This window comes from Dermacentor andersoni, chromosome 2 (genome assembly GCF_023375885.2).
Source record: "Dermacentor andersoni chromosome 2, qqDerAnde1_hic_scaffold, whole genome shotgun sequence".
Lineage (NCBI taxonomy): Eukaryota > Metazoa > Arthropoda > Arachnida > Ixodida > Ixodidae > Dermacentor > Dermacentor andersoni.
The window spans coordinates 37,146,469-37,169,296 of NC_092815.1; the positions used below are offsets into that span (position 1 = coordinate 37,146,469).

A 22,828-nucleotide genomic window follows, 5' to 3' on the forward strand; every position below is an offset into this window, starting at 1 on the left:
CCCTTCAGTGATGGTGCAGGGTATAAAGGAGCATGCATATTGTAACATGCGAGATGGTGTACGCTTAAATATGAGGTGGTGATCCCGGCATGAAAATACGACAGGTGGTGACTGAAAGAAATCATTGTGAAGAGAAGTACGATTATAAAGTTTGTCAAGCAGGCAAAGACGCACTGATTTGTGGCGAAGGGATAGTGCTTTTAAATCAGTACGTGCTTTTAATGATGACACGGAAGTGTAAGATGAATAGTCGGAAAATATGAAGGTGAGCAGCCCAGTTTTGAACAAATGCAATCTCGTCAACAATGTTTACCTGCCAGAGTGCTATATTAGCGATGCGTATTCGAGCTTTGTGTGGATTAGTGTAGTGTAAGCAAGTTTATGTATGTTGACAAAAGCATGCTTTAGGTTTAATTTGATGATGCCAAGAGAGTGGTGAGCTGCTGCAAAGATGGAGTAAATGTGGTGGTTTCATGCTAAGTCGTAATGTAAATGAAAACCTGTGCTGGTAGTTGAATGTTAAACTGGGATCTTCGAAATAGTCGATGACTTGTGAATTAATAATGTGTTCCATAAGTTTGCGAATTGTACTGGTTAATAATATTCATTGGTAGTTAAAGGGTGATAAACACTCGCTGGATTTGTAGAATGGGATGACTTTAGCCACTCACCAGTCTTAAGAATGAACCCAGGGAGTATGTTGCGACACTAGCTGGGACACATTCTTGAGCAGCTTGTTATTAAATTTGCTGTGACCTGTTGTAGATGAAGTTTTTAATCTGTTTAGTAAGGTAAAAATGCCCGACCCACTAATAACAATTTCAGACATGTCAGATTGGATGGGGAAGTCAGGGCATGCAGTGATGTCTTCACATTTGGACACTCAACAAAACATATCATTTAGTAACTGCACACACTATAACTCAGGAACTACATCACCACCAGAATTAGGATTATGTCAGGCTGTGAATAGGGGTTTATTACGTGCCATAATCACTGTTATTCATAATAAATCATAGCTGTAAACCTGTTGACGTGTGGATTTTAGTAGCATCTGGCATTCTTTGTCACATAATATGTATCTTTGCCATGTCTTGGCTTTTTTTTTTATTTGCCATTCTATAGAGCGCTTCATTTTATTTATGAGGTGCTGCAGGCGTTTATTGAATGTTTTGTTGCATCTAATGCTGAGAAAAAGGACGAACATTTTGATAAGATTTGCAAAGGTGGCTCTAAACATAACCAGTTCTCTTCAATAGCTCGACTGTGTCTGCAAAGGTGGCTAATTAACGATTATGCCGAGTAATGTTGGCCCTATTGTAGCACCTAATGTGTTTAGTAGTGTTTTCTTTTTTGTTAAAGAGAAGTTAAGCAGACCTACTATAACTGCATGATCAGACAGCCCGTCCAGGTGAGTAATGCCGGAACAGATTAGAGGATCGCTGGTCGAGATGAGGAGGAGGAGGAATAAACATTTATTTTTGAAACAGTATCCCGGGTTAAGCCCCAGTTCTACTCTAGGTGGGAGGTCTCCTCATTCCAGGAATCCTCTGGCCTTCGCTGCCTCCTTGGCCCTGGTGACGAGGTGTCATTGTTGCTCCAGGCCCTCGGAGACGAGCTTGGCCTCTCACGTTTCAATGAGGTCTTCGCTTTCTTGTCTGGCGTTATATTCTTTCGGTGAAGGCGATGCGTCTGTATCTAGATGCCATGGACACTCGAGGATCAGGTGCGCCAAGGTGTATGGTAAGCCGCACATTGGGCAGCGGTATCCTTGTAGCATTGGGCATAGTCTGTGCATGAATATTTCCTTGTAGCATTTGGTATAGTCTGTGCATGAGTATTCCGTGGGTGTAAGTGTTACTCTGTAGTCTTCTGAGTGTGGTACTTTCTTCTTCGGTGAGCTTTGGGTGAGGTGGTGGGTGCAGCCTGCGTTCCAGCCTGTGATATTGAGGGATCGCTGAGTAGGTGATGGGTACGGTCTCTGCCCCTGCTGACGCAGACCGGCATCTTGAGAGTAGGAAGGGTTGGCCCGGCAGGTGTGGCCTCGGGCCACGGCGTGTGCTGATTCGTTCCCCTCCAGCCCATCATGCCCAGGAACCCAGGTCACGCAGGTGTAGCGGATCGAAGCGCTGTCGTGCTTCAATATCTTTAATGCTTCTGTCGACACTAGACCCTTAGCATAGTTCCTGACAGCTGCTTCAGAATCGGAAAGAACTACAGCTGCGTCTGCACGTGGTAGTTGCTAGGGCGATCGCCGTCTCTTCTGCAGTCTCAGAGTTTTGCGCACGGACTGTGGCAGACGCTAGCTCTCTGCCCTTAGAATCTGTGACGTTCAGGGCGTAAGCATTTCTTTGCGGGTATTTGACTGTGTCGGTGTATCTGGCATCCGGACCTTGCCTGTGTCTTTGCCGTAGGGCATCCACTTGGGCTTGTCTTCTTTCCTTGTGGTACAATTGGTGCTATGCACAGGGATTTGCAGATGTTTGGAGGAATTCTTTCTTTTCGGTCCGTGGTGGCCTATAAAGGTTTCACTGTAGCTCAGCCGTTGCAGCACTGATCTCCCGGTGGGCATGAGCTTAAGTCATTCTAACTGACTGGCTTTACGAGCTTCGGCTAATTCTTGCCAGGTGTTGTGTATGCCCGTCTTGAGAAGTCTCGTAGTCAAAGCCGTAGATGGTAGGCCCAGGGCAGTTTTGATGGCTTTGCATATTTGAATGTTAATTTTTTTCTACCTCTGATGAGATCTAGAATATTGGCCAGTGTACATGATGAACAGGTTGGGAGAGTAATGAGTTGAGGTAACATATACAGGAATGAAGGAAAATATGCCATTGAGCGTGAGCAGCTGTGACAGATTCTGTTGTCCAGTTAATAATGGAGAAATTAAAATTGCCATAAATGATCACAGTAGAATGCCAAAATAGCATATGCACTTCATTTAGAATGTTTTGAAACTCGCTTGAAAATGCACAATTTACATCCGGAGGGCAGTAGTATGCACTTATGAGAACATTCTGCTTGAGCATTGAAGTGAAATGAAAATGTGCTCTAGGAATGAACGAATGCCAGTTGGAACTGCAAGAATTTATTTTTTTAAAGCTATGAGCATGCCACCTTCTATGCAGTTGCATCATTCACAACAAAAAGTGTTGCATGCAGATGTGAAAAGAAAAATTTTATAGGAGATGGTATCGTTTAGCCACGTCTTGATTAGTACAAGAAGAGATGTCACGCATGAATCAATCAGTGATGAAAGTGACATATATTTTGACATCAAACTTCAACCTCTAGTGCATAAGAATGACAGGTTTGTAGACGTGTTATGGGTGTGTGGTTGCATAAACTGTCAGCTTCCACACTTGCATAAGATGAAGGTTTGGCTTGTCATTCTTAAAGCATGCTGAGACAGACGCACTGCACAGTTTATTTCCGAGTCCCAAACGTATGTGTCGTTGTTGACCAAGAGCTTGTTGAAAACCAAGCAAGCTTAGTGTGAGCTGTCTCATACTGACTACAAATTTTAAAAAATTAATAAGAAAATAAATATATCTGTCATCCTGATTGCTGATTTGCTGTTCCTAAGTGATGGGGTAGTGTGAAAGTGACATATTTTATTTGTACATATTGTACTCAACCCACTGCAACAGTAAAAAAAAGGAAAGAAAGGAAGGAAAATGTAATTTTGTGAAATTATACAGATGGAGCATCCTTCTTTTTTTTATGCTGAAGTAAACAATCAATATATGCACATGTGAATACGATATATGTGCATGCACTAGAATAACTTTCACCAGTCATATTATGTCAGCAAGACAGCAAGGTGGGCGAATTGGTTAGGATTTATCTTAGTTTTGGTAACAGCTAGCGCAAAGGTACGATGAGTAGAAAACGTTAATAAATACACGAGCAGGGCTGTTAATGGTTTGTGAACACTTTTCTGTAACGCTATGTGTTATATCCGCGTCCACAGCGACCAGGCCGGCATGGATAAGCGTAGTTTATGATTGAGCTCTTCCTTGTCATTTGACGCGCTGATAACCACGACTTATTACAATACGGCACTTTCTTAACGTTTGCTAATCCGGCTTGGGCAAAGCTCCCGTCGTTGTGTGCCACCTCACGTCCGCCGTACGCGGTGCCGGCCGGGCAATAATAGATTGACTTTTGGATGGTAGTACGCTCGCTGCGTGAGGGCACCCCGCAGGTGAAGGGCATGGGAAAATAGCCCATTCTTACGACGCGGGGTTCGGTATGCGACCTGTGATTAGCCCGAGGGTTCAGATTAACTGCGTAGCTGTTGCGCGGCCCAATGCTTCGCGCTGCCCGATTGTAGACGGTGGACATTGTAACATATTTTAATTTCGCTTGCGTTTCGCTCGCGCAAGAACTTTCCACGACTCGCTGACTTCCCGTCTGTTGCCAATGAATGTTCCCCGGCCAGACGCTCCTAGGTCCAAGCCCGGCCCGGGCCCGAGTCAGCAATTGCTTGGCCGCCCCGAGCATCCTTGGACCGAGTTTGGCATATGCGGCCGACAACGCTTTCTGTCTGGCCAGCGCTAGTAGTAAAATCGTGTTTTGTCAACAATTAAGTTAGCGTGTTGACGGTACGTGAAACGTCGATCGCTTCCGTATCACAGCTCTGTTGGCATTAGCCTTTTTTTCTTATTGTGTTACACAATAGGTGCGATTGCGATCACTTTATTCCGACGGTTATGCTATGTTATGATAGAGCAGGCAGGCCGGATCGAGGTGCCGTACTCGCTAGGGCCTTTCCTTGCCGTGCTGCGCGTACACTATCACCGATAGGTCGTTTATATGGACGGTAGGTAATAATAATAACGATAACCCCGAGAAAGGAATCCATTGACATACTGGCCCTGGAGATAGGTTCATGTTTGCCGAATCGCACCGTATGTATGTATGTATGACTCGGTCGAATTGGCACGTACAGTTGAGAGGCTCTCATGAGATATGCTCGCCGACGACATGCCGATGAAGTGCTGTTTAGTATTTTTCTCGCACACAACTATGTAAACGAACTTCCTATTAGCGTGTAGGCGAATGATGAGGGCGACATATAGATACAGTACCGTACATATTCGCCTGAAGAGGAACATAACAAATGTGCACATGGTATTCACATTTTATTAATTTAATGATGATATATGTGGGCTGTGTGGACCTTTAGAGTGTAGTGTAATATGCAATGTAGGAATGAAGTATTAAGAACACAACAACAAAATTTCTTGTCATATGACCAACTGAGTAAAATGGGCTTTTCAAGTGAACAAACATACCCCACAGGAATGCCACTTGTAGCTTTTTCAACTTAGCTACCACATTTTTAGTCACATATGCAGCTAGGGTATGCAATCCAATTTTAGAACATGGCTTAATTAGCAAGAAGCTTTCATAATCTTGAATACAGTTAATGCATTAGAGGTGCAGCCTTAGTTACTGTACACATTGCATAATCTGCACACTGCAGAGCATTAATTTGCATAATTTGTTTTGTACTTTCTTCTGCATGTGGCTGCAAGCCTTTGTTTTCAAGAGTGCGCCTAGGAAAAAAAGTGTTTGTGTTTGGTTTGGATGATGCACTTCGGTGGCCAAGAGAAGAAACATGCAAATTATAATATTTTTTTATTAAGATAGCTGCATTGGACCAGCAGGACCTACCTTTCATACCATGATTAGGGCAAGACAGATGGCACCTGACAAAATCCAGAAAATGTATCATCCACTCTGAGTAATTGGTGAGCAAGCTTCAATACCATGAGGGGCCAGTGAGCCTTGGCTTTGGTATGACAGGAACAGTCTTGAAAATACCAAAACATATGTGCATAAGGGACAGGAGTTGCCTCTGTCTGAAACCCACTGATGACTCCATTATAAACGTAAGCAGCAGTGCTTGTGCTATGCTCTGCTGCTTAATTTCAGAGAGACTAAGAGATGAACGAAAGGCATAGATAGAAACATTGAGAGGAGCATTATTTATGTTCTTTTGCAACATCATGCTGCAATTACCACAAATTATAAACACTGCAATAGTTGTCTCTAGCTTGCTCATTTTAATAATCGTTCCATTCACAGTCTCAACTCAACAGCATAACACAACATATTAACTTATTGCGCTAAAGTCTGAGAGTGTGTTGGTTACATATACTACATTTGGTTACATTTACGTATACTGGATGAGTGAGGGGCATATGAACACACTTAGTGCTGCTTTCCAACTGAGATTATTCAATCCATTGAGCAACCTGACTTTAAACTTCTGCAGGTGACTGTTCAAGTCAATGCACATACATTTACCCACATCTACTGTTTGTTCTATATTGATTTCTCTTTTACGAGTAATCACTGTGGATTATAAGGGATATTACAATTAAACATTGAAGGCCATAATTATGAAAATAATATGGCCTTTGAAAACAAAAAGCATAGACAGGCCATCAAAATGACAGCAAAAATAAAGAATAAATTAATTGTTTATTTAAAAAGAAGCCTAATAAGCTTATTAAATCACCCATGACATGCCTCTTAATTGGCTCTTGAAAGTTGAGCTCCAAGACTGGCATGCTGTGTATATCACTGACAGTAAGCACCAGACTAGCAATACCAGAGTAACAGGGGAATCACCCATTGCAATGACCTCTGAAAATTTAGTCAATGGAGTTAGAGAGCTCTTCTAAATCACCTTTCTAGCAGCGGAGTAACACTGTACCATTTTGGAACAATACATTTGTGTTTCTCTGACATGACCCAAATACCTCAAATGGATCCCAGTACATATGGGAGAAGTAACCATGAATGGCCCTCCCAACCTCAATGAGAAGGCCGACCGAGCCGCGCGAGAACTAATCCACCGCGTCTCGGACAGTGACGGCACAACACCCCGCAACCCCCGGGGAAAGGGGAAGGACAGCGGGGAGGCAACGACAACGAAGTAGCGATACGAGACAACAGGCACAGACTGGTCACATACCACGACATACTGACACACTATACGAAACGAGGAGAAACATACCCACAACCCCGCAAACAACTCGACAGGTTTCAAGAAACAGATTGGAGGGGGTTGCAAACCAGAATATTCCGAAACCCAGTACATTTAGACAGAGTAAATTCAACACAATACCCAGACGCGAGCTGCAAGCTCTGCAAGCACGAACCCGCATACAATGCACAGATCTCATGGAAGTGCACACAGATCAGATCGATATATCTAGAGGACAAGATAGAACAGGACCTTCTCGAGGAGCGATAGCTAAGCGCTCTGACTAGCTCGGAACTACACGACCAACTATGGGCTATCCAGTGGGCCCGGGCAGCAGTGGAAAGACTATGCCTCACCGCACATAATGCCCGGGTGGCCTGAGCCTGGGCTGGAAACCTTGCAGATCCTTTTCTCATTAAAGTTATTTCCGTACGTCCCTCCCTGGTTCAAAAAAATTTACCTTCCTAAACGCCATGTGCATCTTTAGAGGCATGCCTTATAGAGATACACTGGCAATTTAATCTCTCCCCCATGGATGCTAAAAAGTCTCAAAAGGCAAAATGCTACTCCCTGATAGATGCTTCATATCAAAGAACATTTGCCCTTTTTACACACAATGCTTTGTTTAAGGTCACATTCAGAGCAAGTGAAAAGCACAATTAGGCCTATAATTCCCTGCCTGTAATGATACTTTGTACAAACTTGCTGTGAAACAGTATTGCATGAAGCTACACTGACTCTCTACAACTGCAGAAGATTACTCTTTTCATTCAGGCAGCAGTGACATTTCTTTCCATTCATAATAAGTGAGTCAAGATGCCTGTGCTCACATTATTAAAATTACGTATTTCCTGATAATAAATTGCAGTTAAGAATACTGCGTCCTTGACAGTGCTTGCAAAATTGATGCAGCAATGGCTGTCGAACTTGAGCGTAAAAGCATGTGTCGCATCAGAGCAAACTTTTCAGGGTAGAAAGACAGTAAGTGAGCCTGGCACAAGAGGTGCGGGTAGATACATGTTCTTGATGTTGTTGTGTTCTTTGTTATCTGCCATGGCATTGAAAAGGCCAGAGATGCGTCCCTGTACCTAGTGTAAGCAAGCATTAAAAGTGAGTAGTTGTGAAGCTTGTGTATCTTCTGACAAAGCTATGTGGCTTTACTGTCTTGCTTCAGCTGCTAAATGGCACTCAAGGAATTGGTGTGTCTGTATTTGGGTGAAGTTTGATAAAAATGAGGCTGCCTCATTGGTGTCATGTGTGACTTTACCGTGTACCAGCCCCGTTCTGCAGACTCTTGTCATGTATGGTATGAAGCTCAAGTAGAGTTGCAGACATCCATTGTAGATTCCTTATTTTTATAAAGAGGGAAGTACTTAAGGCTGACTGATACTATGCTTTCATCTCTTGTAATAGCAGCGTCTGTACAAAATACATTGGTCCAAAGGAACATCAGTGTACAGCCGTGCCATGGCCTTAAGTCTGTTCTTGCACCCAAGCAATCAGAAGTGACTGCAACATGCAACCTCTTTAATTCAAATGCTCATTCACATTGAATTAGCAATGCTGCCGTGGTGTTCACCTGGGCATGTTCTTGAGCGAACAGAGGGAGAGCAGCTATTGCCCTCATCACGTTCTGAATAATGATCTCAATCTGGTCCCTATGCTTCAGTGAGGGCCAGTAAAACTGAGCCTGATAAATAATATGTGGCTGGAGTACAGACCAAACAGCATTGCTGGCTATTTCGGTACAATCTTCTCCACATTTAGATGCAATCCTTCATATCAGGTGGAAGGTTGACATTGGTGTCTTCTTTATTTTGCCTAGCCAATTTGATCTTGTTCCGGATTGGCGAACATCGAGACCAAGGATCCGTACTTCTATTTCTTGTAACAAGGACCAGTGCCGGTAGCCAGGAATATATTGGTGCATGGTTTGGGGGGGGGAGGTGAGCATTGTCTGCACATTGTCTGTCCTATGCCAGGTAAACAGACATGTTGGGTTCGGGGGCAAGGAGTTACGTTCCCGGTGTAGAGCATGCTGCAAAGCAATGCCGGTCTAGCCTGGTGTGGTTGGAAACGCCTTTCTCAAACTAATTGCCAATAATTGTTAGAAAGCTATATTGTGGCTACTTTTCCTTGCAGCAAGGTGTGTATTGTCCAAAATGAGTGATGCACGAATGATGGATGTCGCTGCACCTATTGCTGCCTGCAAATGTGAGCCACCATTCAGGAGCACAGCAGTACTGGACGGTGGTGCTAGTAAATTTACATAATTAGCAAGGCTTCAATATGCATACCCTGGAGTTAAATGTCAATATTGATTAAAATGGCTGTGACATATGAGTAGGCTTTGTTTTTTGTGGCCATTATCTGGCTTTCGCGCACCCCCTGGATGGGCTGTATTATTCTTGCATCCCTCTGACAACAAACATTTGCTTGTGAGTACTTCTTGCTACCTTTATTACTGATTTCTTTTCTTGATACTCAGATCCCTGTCTTTGCGATGTGGCCTCTGGCTGTTTATGTTCTTAGGAATGCAGACTTGTATGATGTTAACATATCTGAAAAGAAGCAGTATACACACTGAATACTTGAATGATAGAAAGCCACTGCTGTAAAATTAATGGTCAATCTTGGAAAGGGTCACCTGAATTGGCCACAATGAATAATTTACTGAAGCTATAAAAGCTGCTTTTCTGAATAAATTTTCCAAGACAAATACAGCAATATGCATGTCATGTTTGACGAGAATTCACAATTACCTGAAGCATATTTGCTTTGAGAATTAGTCCCAGGTGCCACAAGCACACTTGATGCAGAAGCTTGAAAGCAGTACAGTGACAGCCACACACCTCTACCACGTGGAATAAAAAAAATCCCAGACGGTAGCACACTACTCACCCAGTTAAAAAAAAAAAAACACATGTTGTCATTTATTGAAATTGCTCTTTATTTTTAAAAGTTCAATTCAGAACAAGTTACTACAGAGTGTACTAATGTTTATGTTGGTTTCCATATTACATACCCCTCTGTGGCAACAAAATGCTGCACATACGCAATCAGTCATGCATGCCCTCCTACAAAGAGTGAAATGGAATCTGAGTGAATCAAGTGACATGTGGCTCATTTGTAGTTGTAGGTAAACTTGATGGCTGATAGCACTAAGGGCAAGTAATAGTAGTATAAAGTTTATTTCTCTTAGTGGTTTGGGCGGTCGGTGCGTCCCTCAGTCCAGGGCTCCACTGATCTCTGTGGTTTGCTGGGCTTGATCGAGAAGAGCTCTCTGGCTCTCTACATCTTCACTAGCAAGCCAAACATCCCAGTGCCTGTTACTTGGCACTTACGCCATAAGGGGCGAATTGGAATTTGGAGGCTGTAGTTTATACGTTCATGTTACGTGGGCAAGAGTTGGCAGCTCCTCGCACCAAGAACACATACTTTCATAGAATGCAGGGTGTACCTTAGTGAGTATTTGTAGGTGTAAATATGTGTTAGTCTGTACACAGCGCGAATCCCTGGCCTGTTCTTTCATAAGGTTGGAGTGCGGGCGGCTGTATTTTTGTCTCTCCTTTTCCTGGTTTTCGAAGTGTCGTGTGGGTCAATGGGAGTTCCTTGAAAGGACTGACTAGTGCTCGGATGCTTTTTGCTCGAGCAGTTCGGTCCACCCTCTCATTTTCCTCGAGTCCAGAGTGCGCCGGGCACCAAATTACCACCTGGTGCAATTCTGTGAATTTTGTATGGGACGGTACCCGTCATGCACGAACAGCATGCTGCCTTAGAGTCCATCATGGCCAATGCAGATTGTTTCTTTTGCTTCTGCATCTCGAAAGGCCAGCGCTATGGCTGCTGCCTCCACGGTGCAGGTTAAAGGGTTCCGAATGGAAGTTGTTATCCCTGTGGACCAATTGAAGGCCACTATTTTGAATTTGTCTGTTGCCACTCTACATGCATCTGTGTAGTATACGTCTGGATTTCTTTCACATTTCTTTTGTAAAGCCTTTGATTGCGCTTTTCTTCTGCTTTGGTGGTGTTCCGTGCTCATATTCTTTGGGATTCGTGAAACTAGAATTTCCTCTCTTGTTTGTCTGGGTAGCAAAACTGTTTTTTCTCAGCCATACTGCGCTATCAGGGGATATCCTGCCTTTTGTAACAGAGCCTTTCCTTGTTTTGTAGAATTCAGATGTTCTCTCTGAGGCATGACCACATGCCGTGTCATGTTCTTCATATGTGTTGTGAATACCAAGAGCCTCCAGCTTTTTGGCACATGTGTTTTTGGGAGCCCTAGCTGCCCTGATGATGGAGCTCACTTTAGACATTTCAGCCTTATTTAGTTTTTGAAAGGGGAGGCTATAGGTCACCCTGCTAATAATTAATGCTCGCACAAGTCTGACTGCCTCCGCTTCTTTGAAGCCTCTTTGTTGTTTTGTGACTCTGTGGATCATTTGTGCCACATTCCTTGTTCTTTGTCTTAATGTTTCTAGCATGTGTGATGCCCTGCTGTTGTCTTGGTACAAAAACTCAGAATACATTCAGGTATGTGGACACCAAGGGCAAGAAACAAGGAAGGAAATTGAGATTGGCTGGGTGGTTTCTTTTGATGCAGTGAAACGTAACTAAAGTCCAAGTATGCATTCACACGACATCTGCACATGAACACGTTACTAAAATACATCAAAGCCTGACCAAGCAAACAAATTCGCAGGCCTATTTAAATTTATTCCATTTGTCCTTTTCAGCACTGGTCAAACGTGCAATACATGACTATGAAAACACAGTTAGTGTCTGTATACAAAAAAAAAAGAAATTGTAGGCTGTAACTGCCTGAAACTGTGATTTCTAATGCACAAACATTTGTGCATAGACAACTTGATACAAGGAAGTGCTGGTACAGATTTCCCAGTGAAAATGCATGCAGTTTGAAGCTTATTTCACAAAACTGACAAAATGAACGTAATTGTGTGCACACACTGCGTGCCTCCATTTAACACAGAAACAGGCTGGCTGTTCGCATTGTTCATGCTGCATAACAGTAATTTGCCGCCTTAAAAATAATGTTGCTGTGACGCAAATCGCTCCCAGTTGAAAAAGACAACAGGAGTTCCTGTCGCAACTACGGAAATTTCTGTTCTACGACAGAAGTTCCTGATGTTTCTGTAGTTGCGACAGACATTTCTGACATTATGACAGAAATTCTGATGTCCCAACAGAATCATCCTGTCGTGAAGACCAAGAGTTCTGAAGTCGCAACAGCAACTTTCTATCGCAACAGCGATTCTGACGTCGCAACAGGAACTCTCTGTCGAGACTACACATTTTCGGTCGTGGCGTTAGAAATGTGCCACTTTCTGTCGCAGCGACATAATTTCTGACGCCGCGACAGAAGCGCTTTCAGTCGCGACGCTTTAAAATTGTATGTCAATTTCGCATCGGTGGTGTACCCTGTACTTTTCTCTTGCGCGGTATTCAATCGTGCTTCTCTGAAGCCGGCAATGCTGATAGCACAAACACCGGTATTAAAGTCGAAGTGGCCAATTGTTATAATTGTGCCGTGACGACGAAGCACCATAAATGCCCTACCGGCCTCCTCAAAATCGGCCGCTGATGAAAATCATATCATCTGCGGGAATGGCTGCGTATCCGTTTTGTGTTATTTGGTAAGATGTGGCACACAGGCCTGTGGATTTACATGTGCCGTTACACTGACACAGTTAACTTCCCAGAAATATTGCATAAGCTTTTACAAAGCGAAAAAGAAGTTTTGGGTTGTTCCACAAAGTTGCGTGAAAAGCTGTCTCGCTCGGGTCTCATTATTCTGGTACAGCGCTGCCGAGAGATGCCAGTATGCTGTCAGAATGAACAATCATCCACGAATGTTTATGTAGCTATCTTGCATTGAACACAGAATTATATGCGCGCTCAAAAGTGCAGAGCGAGAGACAACTGTCGAAATTAGCAGTAACAACCTAACAGATGTCCCCGGTCACCGTTGTCTATTTCTGTATTTCTTATTTAATATGGATATCCTACAGCAAAATCGATGTTCTAGCACTACACAATGTACCTGTCGATGGTAAGAACACTTTTACTTTTCTAGAGATGCGGCAGTTGACGCGGTGGAATGAAAGCGCCTGTTGACTCTTAAAATGCAAATATAAACATAAACGCAAAGTGTTTGTATAGCTGAAATATGCATCAAGGCGCATATTCGTCGTGGCGTAGTGGTAAGATGCTGGGCTCGGGATGCCTCAGTCCGGAGTTCAAATCCCCTGCAGGGAGATTTTTTTTTCCTTTCTTTTTTTTTTTCTTTTTTCTACAAACAAATTTACATAGCCTTAAAGAGGTCTCTGTCAATTTTTAATTGAATATTGATCAAGAACTACAGGACGTCACACTACGGACAACAGAACGACAGACTAAAATTTCCTGTTGTGTTTTTCAAGTGGGCTGTCACAACCTATATCGACACTTAAGGCGAAGTGGTTATCAAACACACCTGATGACGAAACTCCAATACTCTTTGACCCGCCGTGGTTGTTATAAGCGTCCTTGGAGTTGTGCTTAGTATTAAGCACGAGGTCACAGGAACAGATCATGGTTCTGACACGTAAAACACGACAATTAAATTGAAAAAGAGAAAGAAAAAAGTTGAAACGTCTCTTTTTTGTGCGGCACTGTCTTCTTGAGTTTTATTGAGAGGACCGGTAAGTCTCAACACCGCGACATAAAAGGTGTGAGCATTATGCGCATAGCGCAATGCTTCCGCGCCGTACTCACCACGGCAGCTTGAAAAGGCCGCGTCAAACATGAGGCAACTGGGCAAGCGGTAATCCGAAACGCGCCGTTTCCAAAAGCAGTCGACACCGTACGCGGTCCGATTTTGTGAGGACTGTGGGTGAGGTTTCACTAGCCGCTGTCATATCGTGGCGCAGGAGGGAATACCCGAGCACGGCCGCGCGAACCACGAAAGTGTATTGTAGTACACAGATCACGTCAAAGCGATGACTACGCGGTGGCCGATCACCGCCGTGCTGCACAGTGGGGCAGGTAGCTTTCTTGTGAGGTTCCACACTACACGAAACACTCTCCGACGGCCGCCAAAATTACCTCGTAAGCACGCATATAGACACACACGCAGAACTACGATGAGCAAAACAGGTGCCGTCACCGGCGCCGACGACAGTGGCGCTTTGCGAGCTTTGCCTTCAGTTTCACTTTTAGTTGATGGGAAGACGAACAGAAGCGAGGACATTCTGCGGCCTAAGCCGTCGAAGTTTTGCATGGTCTCGCTTCCGAAGACAGCTCGTCAGATGCCGACCGGGGGTTCTGGCAGCGCGACAGGACATTGTGGTCGACGAGACGAACAAAGCGTCTATTATATCGCCCTAAATAAGTTGGCTTGCACTCCGGAAATGTATAAATTTGCAGAAAGAAAAAAAAAAAAAGAACAAGAACCACTTGGACAATATATCTCTCCTTTCTCGTTTCCTTCTCACAGATGTGTAAAAGAAAAGAAAATAACGCATAAAATAAGAAACAGAACTCCGTTTACGCTAAAGGGAGGCCTGTATCTTCTAAACTCCCTCTTAAAAAGGATGTAGAATTGAGGTTCTGTCTCCTTCTTTCATCCGCATTTTGCGAGGGAGAGAAATGGAGGACGCTGAGCATTTCTACACCACTCTAAGGGAGCACGGTTTTCAGGCACGTAGTCTCAAGGGAGGTCACATCCCTTAAAATGCCTTTTTCGGCTCATTTCCGTTTACAGTATACTGTCAAGGGATGTAACCTTGCCTTAATTTCCCGTGTTGGTAACCCAGGGAGTGAAATGGTGGACACTATTGCTAAAGAAGCGTTCTTAAGGCCATCAACACTAAGAGCACCGCTCAACCACTCCTTCAAAAAGAAAAAAAAAGAAAAAAGGAAAATGAAGAAACGCAATTCGCAGCCACCTTTAGTCAAACTGAACCCTGCCCTATGAGCCGTGCGTACAGATGGGGCTTAACCAATCGGAAACCACTTTAACTTGTAAAAGAAGGAGAGTATCGCGTTGCACTCCACCATGGCCGTTCGAAACTGGGCAAATCTGCCACTCCATCATGCACAGAATATCAGGAAATTGGCGACGTGGAACACCTCGTCGGGTCTTGCCCGCGCTTCAATGTCGAAAGGAGGACTCTGTACTTGACAACCTGCAAACAAGAGGATTTTCAAACGCACGTGTGCAACAGATAATATTCCCTGAAGGGCCGAGCATAGCTTGTAAGGAGGGTTCCTGCCTTCTACTCGCGTATCTACGCGACGCTAAACTTATATAGATGTGTAATAACAGGTCCCTGAACAGTGAAAGAGAAGCTGCTGGCGCAGACCGCCAGGATAACAGCTCCTGTAATAAATGCCGTAACCCCCCCCCCCCCCCCCCCCGGCCTACTAACCAATCTCCACTTTCCTCCGTTCCGTGCGCAACAGTGAGCGGCAATCGCCGGCTCACCCTCGCACACTTTCACTCGCACATGCAGTATACGGCACGCAGCGACGATTTCATCGCCCTTGACCTTTATACGGAACTTAACGGCGAGGCCGACGGCAGAAAGGCACCTGGAGTGTTCGTATAAGCGCTATCGCCATAAAAAGGAAGAGGAGACTGCACTCTGGTCAAGAAGAAAAAGAGCAAAAGTGGAACGCTACAGCACTCACTTCAGTTCGATGGGGTCTCTCCCAAACGGCGACTGTCGATGACGAAACTGTGGTTTATGACTAAATGACATAGCAACCAGACACGTAAAGTACCAACGTCGAGAGCCTTCGTAATTTAACGAATAACGAGCTCTTACTGACGTGCAGAATGCTATAAGATTTCGCTACGATTAGAGGGAATAATTCTTGTACGAACGTGAACATAATTATGAAGAAAATCTTAAAAAGTTAGAGAGAGTTGTAGCTAATTTGCCTGCGCACAATACGGATATGTACGCTATACATGATTAATCACATATTAAACAGTGAGGCTTTCCATACGAATATTCGCGCATATGTTTATTGATTGCTTGCCTGGGAGTTTTTCGCCTACTTAATGCGTCTAGTCTGGACTACACGTAACACCAGTTTTTCGCAAATTCCCTAGCCCTGAAGCTAAGCGACGGCAACATGGTCCCTAATATGGACCTTGCCACTTTCGGTAGCCTCAGATTGAGGCAGCAGTTAAAAGAATCCGATGACACATAAGCACTTCTTATGAGCGGTGGATGCTAAAGCACGAATGCCAAATTGAGCTCAGCTGAGCGATCCTTCGAGTTATGAAATCCTCGCAGGCAAGCAAGTGCGCCGAGACACTTCGCCAACCGCTCCTAAATAGCACATGGCCGGTGCACTTCAATCCGTGACGTCATGCCACCTTGCTCGACTGCCCTAGAATCTAACAGGGACACTCCCGAGTGAGCCGCAATGTTTTAGACTTAACCGCTTTCGTCATGCCGGGCTTAGAAATGGCAATTTCAGTCCGAGTAGCACGATATCATCAAGCAGATTGCACAGGTCTGCTATCAAGGAGGCGCTGATTTAACCCGCGGGGTAAGACACTCCGCTTCTGAAAGGGGGTTGAAATTCACAATCGCCAACGTTTTCCCTTTTGAGTTTATTTTGATTTTTTTTAATACATTAATTTCTTTATAGCGATTACCGTGGCGAAGTTAGAACGCAGACGAGAGCTTGCCCGGACAAGGAACGCGCCGATAACGCGGGCTTACGAGGGCGAGGGTAACGTGACGTAGCGGCGATGCCCTCTCCCGTCACGCAACGCGTTGCGCGCTAGCGCGACCACAGGTGTTCCTTTTCGGCTGCCCTGCTCCGTCGAGGGGCGCACGTGACGTAGTGTCGCAGCCAATGAGAATTTAGGCGCCGTTTTGCTGCTACAGACGCCGGATTTTTCGCTCAATGGGCCATTTATTGTATTCGCATGAAAACGCACATTTTCACTAAATGTGATAAAATTCAGCGAAAGTTTCACGGATATTTCCATATGATATCTTTCAGCAGTGGATTTGTTTGTATGTCAACAAAAAGAGGGAAAGTGAAGCCAAATAAGAATTGCAGCTTCTATATTATTCTTTTCGCTTGCAGATTTTCATGCTTCCGAAGGACAAATCACCGCTTCGGGAGATACACCTAGTTATGAAGCCTCGTCAAACTTAGTTTACGTGAAGAGGCGAAAACGTTTTCTCGTGTTCGCAAGACGGTTAGACTAACGCGTTTATTTAATTTAGGATTTATTTTGTTAGCGTTACAGCTACAAAACTGTCTCGAACAGATGTCACGGAGACAATGATAGGTGCGCGCGTACCCGGAAACCAGCAGTAACAAACCCGTTGTTCTGATAGCACCAACAATGCAACGCATTCTGTGGAAACCCGGCGCCAGATGGCTACCTCCTGCTTCCGGCATCGGAAAGAGTTGAATGTGAACAGAAAAGATAAAGGAGCTATAGAAATATATGGAAAGTTCTGTTGTCGCCGATCCCGGCGTATCTATTCTCAAACCGCATATTCATCTGACAGCACCCTTTGTTGAGAAGCAGCGGGTCGCTTTTATGATTTTTCTTAGCCGCTGTCTGGCCGTCGCTTCCTCTTATCCGCTGCTACCGTTTGTTTTCTTACATGTGTTTCACATTCCTTGTTTACTTCCGTTCTTTCTTTAATACTTCGTTTTCTCGGTGCCTGTCACAGACATAGAAATGCTTATGAGATATTCAGTAGTATCCAACCATCCCCTCAAGTTCTGAGCCCTACTGCAACAATTACGCAACTTCTGACTAGCAATATGCATGAAAATGTGACCTCGGGCTTAACAAAATTTCAACGACGTGGTTTTGGGAGAATAAAAAAAAAGGAAGTTGGTAACGCAGGACGTTTTACATCGAAACATGCTATAAACGTTTGGAACCGAACGTTTGGAAGTTGTGTCTAACCCGCTTTAACTCGACGCTGGATGAATGAAAACCTCACGAAAGCTTGCCTGCGAGACTGTAAACAAAGGCAACGTAAGCTGTTCCGGGGACCATATGTAAGCTCACTTTCATGATGTACTCAAAAGGCGGAATCTTCTTGCCGGTGGTAATACAGGTATGCGCGGAGTGCTCTTTATGCATTATTCCATGCGCAAAGCGCTAAGCCAAACAATCCATAAACGATCGCTCCTGTTCTCAGAACCATTCGAACTACTCTATAAATGCGGGCTGTCATGGAGGAAAATAAATATCAAAACCATCCTAAGAAAGAACACAGGTAATGAAATAGGTTTCGTCCAGAAATTTTATAAGGTTTAATTTATTTCTGCCGATAAAGCAGCGTCTCGCACCAAGGAAATTTGATCACGCTTATTATAAGCCTTTTATTTTAGAACCGTATTTGTTGCCGCATGGCGTTGTATTTAGTGCATATTTTCTTTCTTTTTACTATAAGTTCGTTTCTTATTCCCTGAGCAGGAGGCGACAAAATTTTGGCATACAGGAACCTAGATGCCATCACCCAGCGTTCGGTCTCAGCGTTTATATTAATCTCAAGCCATTCCTCAAGGCGCACGCAAAGCGCAATACACGGCTGTCTTTTCTTTCTTTTTTTGTTTACAGCGAAGGTGTATACCTCTACAGTCCAAGGAAATTTTCGTGTCCTTGACGTGCTAAGCAAAAAACTCCCCCTACGTAGGCTGATCCCGGAGATAGTGCAATGCCGGGCCGACCCACGGCGGAGGTGATGCAGGCGTTAAGCACTCCCCATACGTGGACCGATCCCGAAGACAGTGCAATACGAGCCCGAACTACGGCGGAGGTGAAGCAGGCGTTAAGCACTTCCCATACATGGGCCGATACCGAAGATAGTGTAAAGCCGCCTACCCGCGGCGGAGGTGAAGCCGGTGTCAAGCACTCCCCATAAGTGGGCCAACCCCGAAGATAGTGCGATGGCGGGCCGACCCGCGGCGCAGGTGAAGCCGGCGTCAAGCACTCCCCATACGTGGGCCGACCCCGAAGATAGTGTAATGCGGGGCCTACCCGCGGCGGAGAGGAAGCAGGGGTTTAGGAGCCCACATACAAAGCTTCGCTGGTCATCCTTCTTCACAGAGTGGAAGGGCACTGAGTTTTTTTTTTTTTTTTTTTTTACATTGTGTTCCTCGAAATGCAACCACCTGCGGGCGGGAATCGAACCCCCAAACTATTGCTCAACAGCTGAGCCCCGTAGCCACTGAACCGTGGCGCCACAAGGTGTATTTTGTCGCAATTAAATCTGCAGCCTGTCATGTGAAGAAATGACGTTCGGGACGCGAAGCGCAGTATGGAAAATGCCATACGCTGGCTCGGCTAGCAAGGCGAATTTCCGCCACCCTGCTTCACGAACAACCGCGTGACTGGCCGTCATTATTGAATGTGAAGGACGACGTGACGTCGCTCGCCAAATGATGAAAAAACTTGGCCGGGATTCATAAACCGCCGGCACACAATGACGATTTATAAAGAATTGGTGCCCACTCGTATTCATATATAGCACACACGATAATAGAGAAAGCGTGCTCGAATGAACATAACAATGATACATTATTCGTCGGCGCATTTCCTTCCGTACTACGGCAGTCGCGTGCGGTAATAGTGAAGATAAACGTGATCGGGGTCGGTTTCGTGGCTACTGCGTTCGATCATTTCGGTCCTCAGAAACATATGCGCTAGAGGGGGTTCTTTATACGCGAAGACAAAAATATTTCCAAATGCATGCCCTGACAAAGCCCTTTGGTGAATTGAACAGTGTCGTTATACCACAGCTCATGTCGTGCCCTAGCCGTGATATCTGCGACATGCCCGACATTTTCTACTCTTAAAAAAGGAACACAACCATTATGCCCTTGAAGGGAATTGATCCGGCATATATATGCTCTTCTCTGTCGGGTTCCGGCCGAAAGGCAAAGTGGAGAGCCCTGTAATAATTACGCAAAGGGAACATTACCAGCATATGGGTTTCTTAAACCCCTCCATTTCTTAACCTCCTCCATCCAAATAGGGACAAAGTAATTTTATGGAATTCGGATATAAAAAAAGAACAAACAAAAATAAGTTAGTTGCATAGAAGCGGCAGTAACGCACATGCGCGGTGCGCATATAACGAGTCGTTATTTATTTGTTTGTTCTTAGTTCTTTCTATTTATTTATTTATGTTAAAACATTATTTCTATTCTAGACGTTGGGAGTGTCAATTTAGCGTTTATTATTTATGGAACGACTGTTGGCTTGAAAGCAAGTTGAGGGTATTTGTAAATAAAACTGTAGAGAATATAGAACATGTGCTCGTGGTGTGCCCTGAGTATGCGCGCGAAAGACTGACATTGGCAGATACATTGAGACACTTACACAATGGACCACTGTCGGAGGACCTCTTGCTAGGCGCGTGGCCACAGAGTTGGCAGAAGACAGAGACAATGCGTGCACTTTCACGTTTCCTAGGTGACACGGGCCTGGACTCACGCCTGTGATACCAGTTGTGTAATGTGTCATTCACCTCGTTCCTCCCATTATCATCCCCCATTGTGACACTTTTTCTTCCCCTCTTCCCCTTCCCTTACGTAGAGTAGCAGGCCAGATGCTCCATTATCCGGCCGACCTCTCTACATTTTCCAATCATTAAAATACTTCTTCTTTTTGTAATCGGTCCCCCGTCTCACAGAAAACCACAGGGCCCGCTATTGGCTGCCAGATCGGGCAGGCACTCGTTGAACCACGGATTCCCTGCGATTTCACAAATGCAGAGAGACCTTTACCAATGACATAACGCTTGTTGATTGGAATGACTCTAAAGCAAGAGGCACATCTGTGGCAAACAGATTGAGCATGTTAGCATTTATGCTGATGAACACATCAAGAATATTGTCAATATTATAAGCTTTCTGGATCTTCCTTTATTCTAAGCTTGAACAATTTGATGTCCTTAATTGTCCTTATTGAGGTGGGGGAATGAGATGTTGAAAATTTGTTGAGTATTAATGTAGCAGCTTTTCTCTGGATATTTGCAGCTGCTTTCCCTAAGAAGAGGTGATGAATCTAACTTGTTGCGTTTCTACTTAAAGGACACAATAGACGGAAAGTATTGCTATGGAACTGGCGTCCATCTTGTCTACCATTTTATTCTCACTTCCTTCTTCTCTTCTCCTGAACCCAGACTCCTGCGCTTCTTCATCTTCTATTCCAAGGCTCATACCGCTTCACCCTTCCAGGTTTCTTTTGCTAACCCCTCCTGGGGTAATACTTGAAAACGTTTCCAATCGAAGCACATTCAACTGAGCCACGTTCGCCAATGTACCACACAGTCTTCAATATTCCTTTCTGAGTGGCTGTCTTTGTCACAAAGTAAGGACCATAAAATTTGGCACTGGATTCTCGTACTCCTTTCCTAACTAGAATGAGGTCGGTGACTTGAATGTCTGGGATATCTGAGCAATGTCTCTTGTCAAAATGTTTTTTCATTCGTTTACGGTACCTCTCCTCCTGCGATTTCTGTTTCCTCTCCTCGACGATCTTGAGATTTTCTAACAGCCCCAGTTCACGGTCCGCCTGAAGAATAGGGGTTTCTCCCGAAGAAGCGAACTGCGGGCTGCATCCCAAACCACTGGTGTAGGAGCGATTGTGATGTCTTACAGCTGCTTCTAAATAGCATTTCCAACCACCAGGGAAACTATCGTACATCCTGATGTATTGTTTCACATCTTGTATAGCACGCTCTGCAAGCCCATTCGCCGCGGGATGGTATGGCACACAGAATTGGATTGATATATTGTGGTCTCAAGCCCATCTTGCTAGCTTTTCACTCTTGAACGCTGAACCGTTGTCACATACAATCATCCTGGTTGTCCTAAACATATCCCGTTCGAGAAGGGCAATGACACTATTCGCATCTTCTTTTCCTGCCCGTGCCGCGACCATCCTGGCGCATTCATCTATGGCCAGAAGAAAAGCTTGCGTTTTTCGGACTCCTTCTCGTTTCTTATTTAGCTCGGCGAAATCCAGGTGTATACCTTCAAAAGGCACGTTCGAGTGGCAAGGTATTATCATGGCTTCCGTAGGCTGCTTATATTTCACTTTGTTGACTTGACAAATGTGGCATGAACGAACGTATCGATTGACGTCTTCTTTCATGTGAGGCCACGTAAATCTCTTGACTAGCTTGTAGGTGCGCCAAAATCCGTCGTGTCCTCCAGATTCTGGGCTATCGTGGTACAAATAAAGCACCCTGGAAACCAGCGTTGGCGGGACTTGATAGCGACCTCCCATAAAAATCAATTGTTCAGTGCCTTCCCACAATTCAATTTCATTGATTTCTTCCAATTGTTCGTTGTTGGCCTGTATCATCAGTCTAGACAATGCATCTGCATCAGTCAAAAGGGGTCCAGGTCTGTGGGAGATGGTGAAATCGAACTGCTGCAAATAGTTCACCCATCTGGCGATACGTCCCTTAGGTTGGGTCATATTCAAGAGATGAGTGAGGGCCTGGTGATCGGTGAACAAAGTGAACTTCGTACCTTCTAGGTACGTACGGAAGTACTGAATTGCTTTAAGGACTGCAAGAGCTTCCTTTTCAGTAGTGGTGTAGATGACTTCAGGCGGATTGAGGGTGCAGCTGTAGTAACCTACTACGTGTCGCTTTTCTCGGCCGGATGCTTCTGGACATTTCTGGTAGAAGACTGCACCTGTCCCATAGTGTGAGGCGTCGGTATTCAGTTCAAAGGGTAAAGTGAAATCTGGTATGCGTAGAATAGGGTCAGCAGAGATTCTGTGCACCAGATCACGGTAGACTCTCTCACATT

At 44.6% G+C, this 22,828-nt stretch overlaps 1 long non-coding RNA gene across 1 annotated transcript; it reads right to left on the reverse strand.

The window, feature by feature from the left end:
• Nucleotides 1–696: 696 nt before the first annotated feature.
• Nucleotides 697–15,429, reverse strand: LOC140216085 (uncharacterized). Its single transcript, XR_011892741.1, has 3 exons — nt 13,775–15,429; nt 5,680–5,818; nt 697–756 (listed from the first exon to the last, which is right to left on the reverse strand). It is a non-coding gene; the product is annotated as an uncharacterized lncRNA (long non-coding RNA).
• Nucleotides 15,430–22,828: the final 7,399 nt, after the last annotated feature.